The sequence below is a fragment of the Schistocerca nitens genome, chromosome 7 (genome assembly GCF_023898315.1).
Source record: "Schistocerca nitens isolate TAMUIC-IGC-003100 chromosome 7, iqSchNite1.1, whole genome shotgun sequence".
Classification (NCBI taxonomy): domain Eukaryota; kingdom Metazoa; phylum Arthropoda; class Insecta; order Orthoptera; family Acrididae; genus Schistocerca; species Schistocerca nitens.
Genome location: NC_064620.1, coordinates 299,273,133 through 299,283,901, shown reverse-complemented (window position 1 = coordinate 299,283,901; position 10,769 = coordinate 299,273,133).

The following is a 10,769-nucleotide window of genomic DNA, read 5'->3' as shown; positions in this document are numbered from 1 at the left end:
TATTATTATGCGCTGAGCATCAGACGACGGCAATGACAAGAAATTTCATAGACTTTGGTTATAGAAGCATCTTCCTCTTCCTACTGCACTCGTAGTAGGAATGTTACCTTAACCCGCAATATTTTGCAAGATGACAAGTCTCAGAAGGTAAAAACGATGTCATTAATTGTTTGATTCATTCGTTCATTCTTCCTCCTCTGTAATTCGTATCAAGAAGGAGAACCTTCAGGGCTACGTAAATTGTGAAGGTATACATTAACACGAGACAAAGTCACCATAGAAACTTAGTTCGTATATTGTCGTAAGGATAAACTATCACGACACTGCTTAAAGTTATACCCGCTAATGCCATCAAATTTCAGTCGAGCACGTTACTAAGAAAGCTGCCACTTTGCTAAAAACTGTTGTCTTCTCAGTTCCGTTATAGAGCTGTTTTTTATCTGTTATTAGTAGTTTAATAATTGCGTGATTGTAAGAGCTTTTTCCAGTGAAAATATTTTTAAATCTAAAAATGCTGAGTTCCGTTTATAGTGCACCAATACTTATCATACAGCTTCATAACACAGTTCTTACCATGTTAAAAAATTTTCAAATGTGTGTGAATTTCTAAGGGACCAAACTGCTGAGGTCATCGGTCCCTAGACTTACACACTACTTAAACTCACTTAAACTAAGAACAACACACACAACCGAGGAAGGACTTGAACCACCAGCGGGAGGGCCAGTGCAATGCGTGACATGGCGCCTGTAACCGCGCGGCCACTCCGAGTGGCTTTACCATATAGCAAACAGAAATTTTTAATTCCTGAATCTAGATATACTGATAATTTGTAGAAAGAGTGGTTTATGAGGTATGTTTTTAAGAATCTACAGAATTGGTAGGAATTCCGAATATCATACTTTATGTAAGACAGGAGTTTGTTGACTAACTTACCCTGGAGGACGTATCTCAATACAAACCCTGCTCAAGGAGACAAAGTCTACACGAAAATTATTTTTGTTTGTTTTATTGTGACACTGTATATAATAACAGTACAGAGCAAAATGAGTTTTATTATCAGTAACAAAAATCATGAATGTTTATGCCTTAGTTTATCGGGACAGGACTTCAATAATCCAGTATCCTTACGGAGGCTTCTGCGAAGCAGTCTGAGTGTTTAGTTTACGCAATATTCTTTCGCTCGCTTGTGCTGAACAGACACTTCATTTACTCTGGCATCCGAGTCAAGTCTGCAGAACAGAAACGCTCTTAAGGGTCTACAGCTATCAGACTGCAGATAAACTTCTCCAACAAAGTGATGTTTGTCTATAGTGATGGACTGCACCTGAATATTCTGTACGCCAAGATAAGGATTCAAATCCAAACAAGTGAAGTCTCAGTGTACACAGCGCGCCAGTTTGCTTGTACCACCGTACCAGGGAGGGGGAGGTACAAGCGTTTAGATCAAAGCGGCGGAATTGTCAGTCCTGTGTTCTATAATTCAATGGCCTTGAAGTTACGCTTCAATTAATTAATCTGTCGTCTGTGAGAAGCACTTTGGCATCTAATTACCTTCCACAGATCTTTACGAACACCCTCCCCCAACCCTTCCATATCGGCCAGCAACGATCCCAGCAAATTAGTTACATTTCCCTTTCATTTTTCTCCACCCTTAATTACAAAAGCAAGTAACATTACTAAGAGTGTTTTCACATTGCAGTATCACGTACCCCAACACAAAATCACGAGATTTTATGATCGTATTATCATCAGCATGTAATTCTTCTGAATGTGATTATTACAATTCCTTTTATACTATCGTTTCGTTACATATAATAATTAATTGCTTACGACATATATAAATATTTCTTAGCCGCTCTAAGATATCTACAGGTTCAACGCAATTCACAAAATCTCTTCACGTGATTTTAATGGGCGACAGATAAGATCAAAGCTGCTTGTAACTTCGTTTCAAACAGATGACAGAAAACTACCACCACAACGCTTACATATAATATAGTTAATCTACGGTAGACAACTAGTCATTCATATTACTCCAGTTAAGCTTCTTGTATACTCGTAGCCTTTTTTCGGTTAAATAAGTATGTGTGAAACTACCACTAGGCGCTAAATGTTTGGACGTTCACGACTCTTCACAGAACCTGGGGATCAGAGGCTTGTCAGCTCTGTAAAGCACAATAGATGGTCATCTGTGGCATTTCTGCCAAAAGAGCACAATGTTGGTGCACGCACAAGTGTTTCAGAGGGCACAGTTGATCGTACATTGTTGGAACATGGAGGTCCGCAGCAGACCACACCTATATGTTCATACGTTGACCCAACGACATCGTCAATTAGGATTGCAGTCCGCACGGGACCATCGGGATTCGACCGTCGATCAATGAAAACGTGTAGGCTTTTTGGACGAATCACATTTTTGCTGTACTAGGTCGCTGATCGTCTCCACAAACGCCGCCTTCGAGATGAACGGGGACTCGAAACGTGCAGCAGACACGGACGCAGGCTGGTGGAAGCAGTGTTATGCTGTGGGAAACAGTGTTGGTTACATGGGACCTTTCGGAGTAATCGAAGAAACGCTGACAGCCGCGAACTACTTGCTTAGCTAACTGGCTCATGTCTTCCCCGACGTCGATGTTACCATTAAGCAGTATAACTGTGCGTGTCTCGGACTCAGAACTGCGCTATAGTGGTTTGAGGACCATCATAGAGAACTCACGTTCATGTCTCGGTGACCAAATTCATCTGATGTGAATCCTAAGAACCTATCTCGGTCGCTATCGCGCGCCGTCTCTGCGTACGCAAATCAGCCGCCCGTTATTTAAGCGTTCTATATTCCCCCATTCGGATCTCCGGGCGGGGACTACTCAAGAGGATGTCATTATCAGGAGAAAGAAAACTGGCGTTCTACGGATCGGACCGTGGAATGTCAGTTCCCTTAATCGGGCAGGTAGGTTAGAAAATTTAAAAAGAGAAATGAATAGGTTAAAGTTAGATACAGTGGGAATTAGTGAAGTTCGCTGGAAGGAGGAACCAGACTTCTGGTCAGGTGACTACAGGGTTATAAATACAAAATCAAATAGGGCTAATGCAGGAATAGGTTTAATAATGAATAGAAAAATAGGAGTGCGGGTAAGCTACTACAAACAGCATAGTGAACGCATTATTGTGGCCAAGATAGACACGAAGCCCATGCCTACTACGATAGTTCTAGTTTATATGCCAACTGGCTCTGCAGAGGATCAAGAAATTCATTAAATATATGATGAGATAAAAGAAATCATTCAGGTAGTGAAGGGAGACGAAAATTTCGTAGTCATGGGTGACTGGAATTCGAGAGTAGGAAAAGGGAGAGAAGGAAACATAGTGGGTGAATATGGATTGGGGGGAGAAATGAAAGAGGAAACCGACTGGTAGAATTTTGCACAGAGCATAACTTCATCATAGCTAACACTTGGTTCAAGAATCATGAAAGAAGGTTGTATACATGGAAGAATCCTGGAGATACTAGAAGGTATCAGAAAGATTATATAATGGTAAGACAGAGATTTAGGAACCAGGTTTTAAATTGTAAGACATTTCCAGGGGCAGATGTGGACTTTGACCACAATCTATTGGTTATGAACTGTAGATTAAAACTGAAGAAACTGCTGAAAGGTGGGAATTTAAGGAGATGGGACCTGGATAAACTGACTAAACCAGAGGTTGCACAGAGTTTCAGGGAGAGCATAAGGGAACAATTGACTGGAAAGGGGGGTAAGAAATACAGAAGAAAAAGAATGGGTATCTCTGAGGGATGAAGTAGTGAAGGCAGCAGAAGATCAAGTAGGTAAAAAGACAAGGGCTAGTAGAAATCCTTCGGTAACAGAAGAAATATTGAATTTAATTGATGAAAGGAGAAAATATAAAAACGCAGTAAATGAAGCAGGCAAAATGGAATACAAACATCTCAAAAATGAGATCGATAGGAAGTGCAAAATGGCTAAGCAGCAATGGCTAGAGGACAAATGTAAGGCTGTAGAAGCTTATTTCACTAGGGGTAAGATAGATACTGAGTACAGGAAAATTAAAGAGACCTTTGGAGAATGGAGAACCACTTGGTTGAATATCAAGAGCTCAGATGGAAACCCAGTTCTAAGCAAAGAAGGGAAATCAGAAAGGTGGAAGCAGTATATAGTGAAAGGGTACAGTACCGCCCGACATTGAAAATAGGCACAAAATACTTCATTATTCTTGTCAGAACAACACATTTTTTGTGCAAAAATAACTCAATTTCAATTAATGCAGCGAAGCCGGATACCAGTGTGGGAAAGAATGACAATTTATTTATTTAATTGATCGCATGTGCACTCCCACAAAGTAAATCCCTACATCCAGTTTGGTGAGATCTGTGAAATGAATGAATGTATGGTCGTCTGCTAACCACAGATAGTGAATGTGAATATATGATCATCTTTGAGTCGATCCTTTGGCCACCTTTGGTGGGACCAAAGACATGAAATTTACCAGAGCTTTGAGCGCCTGAAATGTGGCTGACCAATACGATAGCAAGGTGCTTCCCCCACCTCGACAGAGATGGGAGATGACCTAGAGAACGGCCATATTTCAGCACTCTGCCGCTGGATCTTGTGCTGTTAAGACCTGTTTTAGTTGTGCTCCGTAATGACGAAAGAGTGGAGACATGGTATGCATGTGGAATATTTAAGAGTAGTTTGAAATAATAATTTCTCTATTTCAGGAACATTTGGGGGAGAATTAAATGTCAGGCAGGTAATATTAATGGGACTGTAGTAATCTTCGGAAGTGACCAACGGTCACATTGAAACCACATGTAGCAATAAGTTGAAATACTTCCGTATGCTTAAGTTAAGCTGAATTACTAGCGTGTGTACAATAAGTTGAAATATTTAAGAAATAGCGTGTGTACCTTAAGCTGAAATATTTAAGAAATGGCGTGTGCAGGACTTGAAATTAGAGACGAGTACTTCCACGTGGTGAGTACTGTGTGAGTCTCAACCTGTGTATGAGACAAAGGATAAAGAGAAGTACTCGTCCATGGTATCAGTTGAGGACTCGCGTGTGTGATGAATATGTTCTTAATGTTATTCCGTGTGACGCTAGATTTAAACTCTGAGAGAGAAGCAAGGTGAGTCGGCCGTCTATCCAGCAACGCCACTTGGCTTGCATTGCACAGGAAGACGTGCATATATCTCCAGAGTTCATAGTAGGAAAGTAGAATTACAAAGTGGGGCAGTGTCGTGTGGAACTGGGATAAATATTAACTGAAGTGGGAAAGCTGAAAGTGATAATGTTGTGACTATTTAGTATTTTGCATTCATATTGTAGTGTGGTGTATGTCATGTAATTTGGGTATGTGTGGTTTGCATGGGACAGTAGCAAGGTAGTTTCAAAAGATTAGTGGGTTATGCTTGTTCCTTCTGTACTGCTCGGTCTGGAGGAAAGTTTCGTGAGGATGATTGTGAGAGTCGAAGTGTGAGAGATAATAAAAGATCCACCATCCTATCCAGAAAGCGCACTGTAGCGTTAAATAATTACGAGACCATAATATAGAGATTCACTAATGTAAAGCCATGCCCACTGGGCGGAATTTCTCATGTGATATTGTTGTAGGTTATAGAATTTGTGTGTTTAGGTTAGAGAATTTATCGGAATAAATAAGATAGTGAAAAGAAAAAGATTGGTGGCCTTTTCCTTCGAATTTTATGTTGTCATAATGTCCCGAATTTATAATGTGTGCGCCATTCATATTCAATGCGGTGGCCACGTGTTGACAAAAGCCGTTAAATAAAAGACAAAAAGTAAATGTGGTATTGCCAGTGCGTAGTGTACAGTCAGAGTTCTGTAAATTACTGATAGTCAGATGCGTGTTACCGTTGCGTATTAATCATACAGGAGGATAATTTGTAACTAAATTGTAAGATACGAGAGTTCAAGTTACTCGATAAATTAAGAATGAATCCACTCGCTTGGCAGACCACTCATCTTGCAGGCCTGACTGCTTGATGCCACAGTATGAGCAAGGCATGTGGGTGCCCCTCATAATTTCGACCCTGCCAGGATTCCTTTTTCAGGATATTTTGTTGTTAGGGTTTGCTGTTAAGATTTTTTTTATGGAATGTATTGTGATAGCACTAAGAAGTAAACTTTTTTGTTTTGTTTGCAATTTCTTTCTGGATTGGTGAGGATCTTTTATTTTCTTTTTAATTGCTATATCGTCCAAGGCTGGAAGATCGTTATAATTTTTTTTGCGTAATGTCCGTAGTAACTAGGTCGCAGTCGAAAAGTGTAGCCACCATGGAGAATAGCGATTCTGGGGTGAATGTAGCAGTGCAGCAGGAAGTAGCTGTTGACCATGGGTTAATGAGCGAGAAAGACAAACACTTGGAAGGGCCTGAATTGTTCAGTGAACCACTGCAAGGTGATCCTTCGAGCGGTGGGCTTTGTCCACAACCGCGGGCTTTTCCCGACGATACGGGCGAGCCGGGACTAGGTCAGGTATGCAGTGAAAGTGCAGCTACCCTTAGCGAAGCTACGGTTTCTCAGGCGAACGAGGTGAGCGCACCGAAAGTAGCAAATGACAGTGTGCTACTGCAGTTTTTACAGAGGATGGATAGAGATAATAAGGAGAGAGATAGGGAGAATAAGGAAAGATTTGAAGCAAATAACGAAAGATTGGAAGTGATGGATAGAGATAATAAGGAGAGAGATATGGAGAGAGATAGGGAGGCTAAGGAGAGAGATAGGGAGACTAAGGAAAGATTGGAAGCAAATAAGGAAAGATTGGAGGCAATGGATAAGGGAAATAATGAGGCAATGAGGAAGCTACACACAGTTATCGATGAGCGTCTGTCCGCAGTTAATAATCGGTTAGATGAGGGGGAGAAGTATCTGGGTGCGGTGAAGCAAGTATGTGATGCTGTGAAAGAAAAAGCCAATAATTTGGAGGTACAAATAAGTGCAATAGAGAGCGATATTACAGAACATAGGTGCGTGTGGCCGGATGAGCGAATCAAACAGATAGTGGAGGACTTACTTGCAGATAAACAAGGGGCATTAGACAGCGTGGAAGCTCAAGTCACACGGCAGGAAATGGCGCTAAATAAACACAGGGATGAGGTTGCGGAGGTAGTGGCCAGAATGAATACGATTAGCGCAGATGTAGAAAAGATCAGTATAAGAGGCGAAACAGGCTCTGATAGTACACAGCGAGAGGTTTATGCCGACCAGGAGGAGATACAATCACTATTACAGTTTAAAGAGGCACAATTAGAAACGAATAGGAAACATAGGGAAGAACTAGCACAGTTGCAATTAGCGTGCAGAAGCGAAGGTGAAACACCACCAGGTAGACTGCAGAGGGAGAGTGAGATAAATTCACAAAACGAAAATAGGCAGAAAGAGGAAGACGAACTCAGAGAGTTAGAAGAACGGTTGTGTCGGATAAAACAGGTGGCAAACCCAACTGGGTATAGCCCAAGGTCGGAAAACATAAATGCGGAAGAAGAATGTAGGAGGTACTTCGTGTCGGTACAAACGTACACTTGTTTTCCGGATCCTGATAATTACCAACATCCATGCCTGTGGCTGTCTCAATTTCGAGATTCATTACCTTCATCGTGGGGACCGCTCCTCAAAATGAAGTTTGTGTGTAACCATTTGAGGGACGAGGCTAGAGCGAAAATGCAGGAAGTTATTAAAGACTGTAGTAGCTACAAGATGCTTTGTGACAAGTTTTTAAATGAATTCTGGTCGAAAAGTAAGCAGGACCAGCTTAAGCAAAGCATATTGATGATGCCAAATTGTAACGAATGTGGTATAAGGGATTCAGTGTCGTGCTATCAGGAAAGGTTTAGACGAAACAGGTATTTGGATGTGACATACGAACCTGGGGAGTTCATTAGGATCCGTATAACGAAGTTGCCAGTGAAATTGCGCAGAGATATAGCGATAGCAGGCAGAGGCGTAGACGATTCTGCGTCATTTCAGCACTTGTTACAAGAATTGGGTAATGAGAGCAATATCGTGAACGGAGACACGACTCATAGGTCAGATAGTGTCGAGGATAGGAACGGCAGAAACTATGAGAATGGCAGGAGAGCATGGAATCCTGGCATTTCTTTCCTGTCGTAATGGATTGAAGGATAGGAGAAACTAATCCAACATATCAGCCCTTAGCATCTTGCCTTAAAACACATACAGCTGGCACTGAAAATTGTCTATGTAGCAGACGAACTCTACTGATATGTAGGAATGCAAATACCATACTTCTGATCAGAGAATAAAACACCAGTAATGGCATCTGTTAGGCAGGTATCTCAGCAAAATTTGCAAAGTTTTATTTGGAACACTAAAGTAAAACGACTGTTTCCTCAAAGAAACCAGTTGCTAAAATGTTATGAAATAATGCCAATGAGTCCAGTGTAATTAGTGTGATTTGACTATTACAGGTACTTAACACGTAAAAAGTAAACATTGTGACCTGTATGGAATAGGGTACGTTTATACAGCTGTTACTGTGGTGTCACTGCCAGGCACCACACTTGCTAGGTGGTAGCTTAAATCGGCCGCGGTCCATTAGTACATGTCGGACCCGCGTGTCGCCACTGTGTGATCGCAGACCGAGCGCCACCACACGGCAGGTCTCGAGAGACGTACGAGAACTCGCCCCAGTTGTACGACGACGTTGCTAGCGACTATACGGACGAAGCCATTTCTCTCATTTGCCGAGAGACAGTTAGAATAGCCTTCAGCTAAGTTAATGGCTACGACTTAGCAAGCCGCCATAAGCCTTAGATAGCTTGTATATAAAGAGTCACTTGTATCGCCACAATCTCCAGATGTCTCATCAAGAACGATGTATACAAGGACGGATTAAAAGTTAAGTAGTCCAGAAGCTACGTACTTTTCTTTATAGCATTCATTAAGTCTCCTGTTTCAGACCTCACTCCATCCTTCGTGAGGTAGCGCGTGCATCTTGGCCACCTCTTTTAATTAGTGTGCGTAGTGTTGGCAAGTCTGCCGACACTACAGTTACAGGTAACATCAGTAATGTGATCGAAGTATTTAAATCAGACGCTATCTGATATATAGTATGTCATTGTCGTGGTGACAGTTATAATGAGATGCTGTGTATGGTTGTTTGGAATCTGGTGTTAGTGAAAGAGGCCACTAGCACCTAAGTTTCTAACACTTGGGCTGCCCATTTCTCCCAGCTTGTATATTCTCTGCACACATTTAATTTTCATGTAAGCTTAGAACTAGCAAATTCTTTACGGTGTATAGTGGACCATTCAGAGTGAGGCGGATTGTCCATGAAAATGCTGTACTGATTGAGATGATCAAGGGAAAACAATCTCGTGGGCTTCATCACATTTCTAACACCAAGTTATGGAAAAGTTAAGGATAGATCGAAGGTAGGCAATTTATGGTAGATAGTCAGTGTATTTATTTGTGGTGTGTAACGTTGTGCAGGGGCAAATCGAACATAAGAATTTTCAGGCGGGATGTCAGGAAGTATGACGGAATAGACTGGTCGAATGAGTCATGAACAGGAGTCGACAGAGTGGTGTATGTACGTATTTTTTGTCATATGAATAAGGTTCAAGCAGAAACGACGTGATGATTAATGAGTGGATAAAGATGGTAGATAGAGAAGCGACGTGATAAATAGTAGTGGATAAAGGTGATATTTAAGGAAAGAAGCGACGTGAAGCAGTGTGATTAATAAAGAGAGATTCGACGTGATGAAACAGTGGTAAATAAAGGTGAGTGGAATTAATAATGTGGAGATGTCTTAGATGTATGTTACAGAGAGGCCTGTGTATGCTGCAATAGAGATTGATGCCAATGGCGAAGGAAGACCAGGAAATGATGGAGTAATCGACGGACGGAGAGCCGAAATACGAATGAAGAGATGAGGACAACTGCACAATGTGAAAGGACATAAAGGGAGTATGAGATCCAGATGGTGAACGTTGAGGAATACTGAAGTAGGGTGTAATATAAATGTAAAATCTAATTCTTACCATAAAATATGCAATTTGGCGAAAATAATATTTTTTGTTGTTGTTGAAGCCTGGTACCAGTATAACTAATCAAAACGGTACCAATAATGTGTACTGTTATTTTGCAGGTTGAATAATTTGTGTATTTTTGTTCTTAGATGAAATGTCGCAATTCTAAGTTGATAAAGTGAATGCAGAGGTAAGCCGATGGAGAGAGGTGCCAGAGTGAAAGGACGAATTCGGAGACTGGAATGCTATCTCCGAAACAGCTTCATGTGTTATGTGGTTGAGTATAAGGGAGCAAAGGTATGGTATGTTGTGAGTGTGGTGGTGTTATGAGTATAAGGGAGCAAAGGTATGGTATGTTGTCGTGAGTGTTGTGGTGTTAAGGTTAGCTGACTTCTAGACCTATTCTGTTAGTGTATTAATGGATTGAATGAGAAGGAGAATGTGATGTCTGGTGAGTGAGAGTCGTAGAGTAGTGTGATCAATGCGCACACTCCTGTAAAGGGGATGCTATCGATCTGTAACTAAAACATTATTGTGTATTGTTTGATTTGGATTAACCTCGATGGCAGGTCAGGATCTGACATCAAGTGGATGGTTCATACATGTCCTACAAATGTTGTTATATATAATAAAATGTAAAATATATAAAGAGATACTAATTTCAGTCTGTCACAAGCACAAAGGTGCATTGTACGTTGTAGATTTACTCATCAGTTTCTAAAATGTTTATTGTGTTA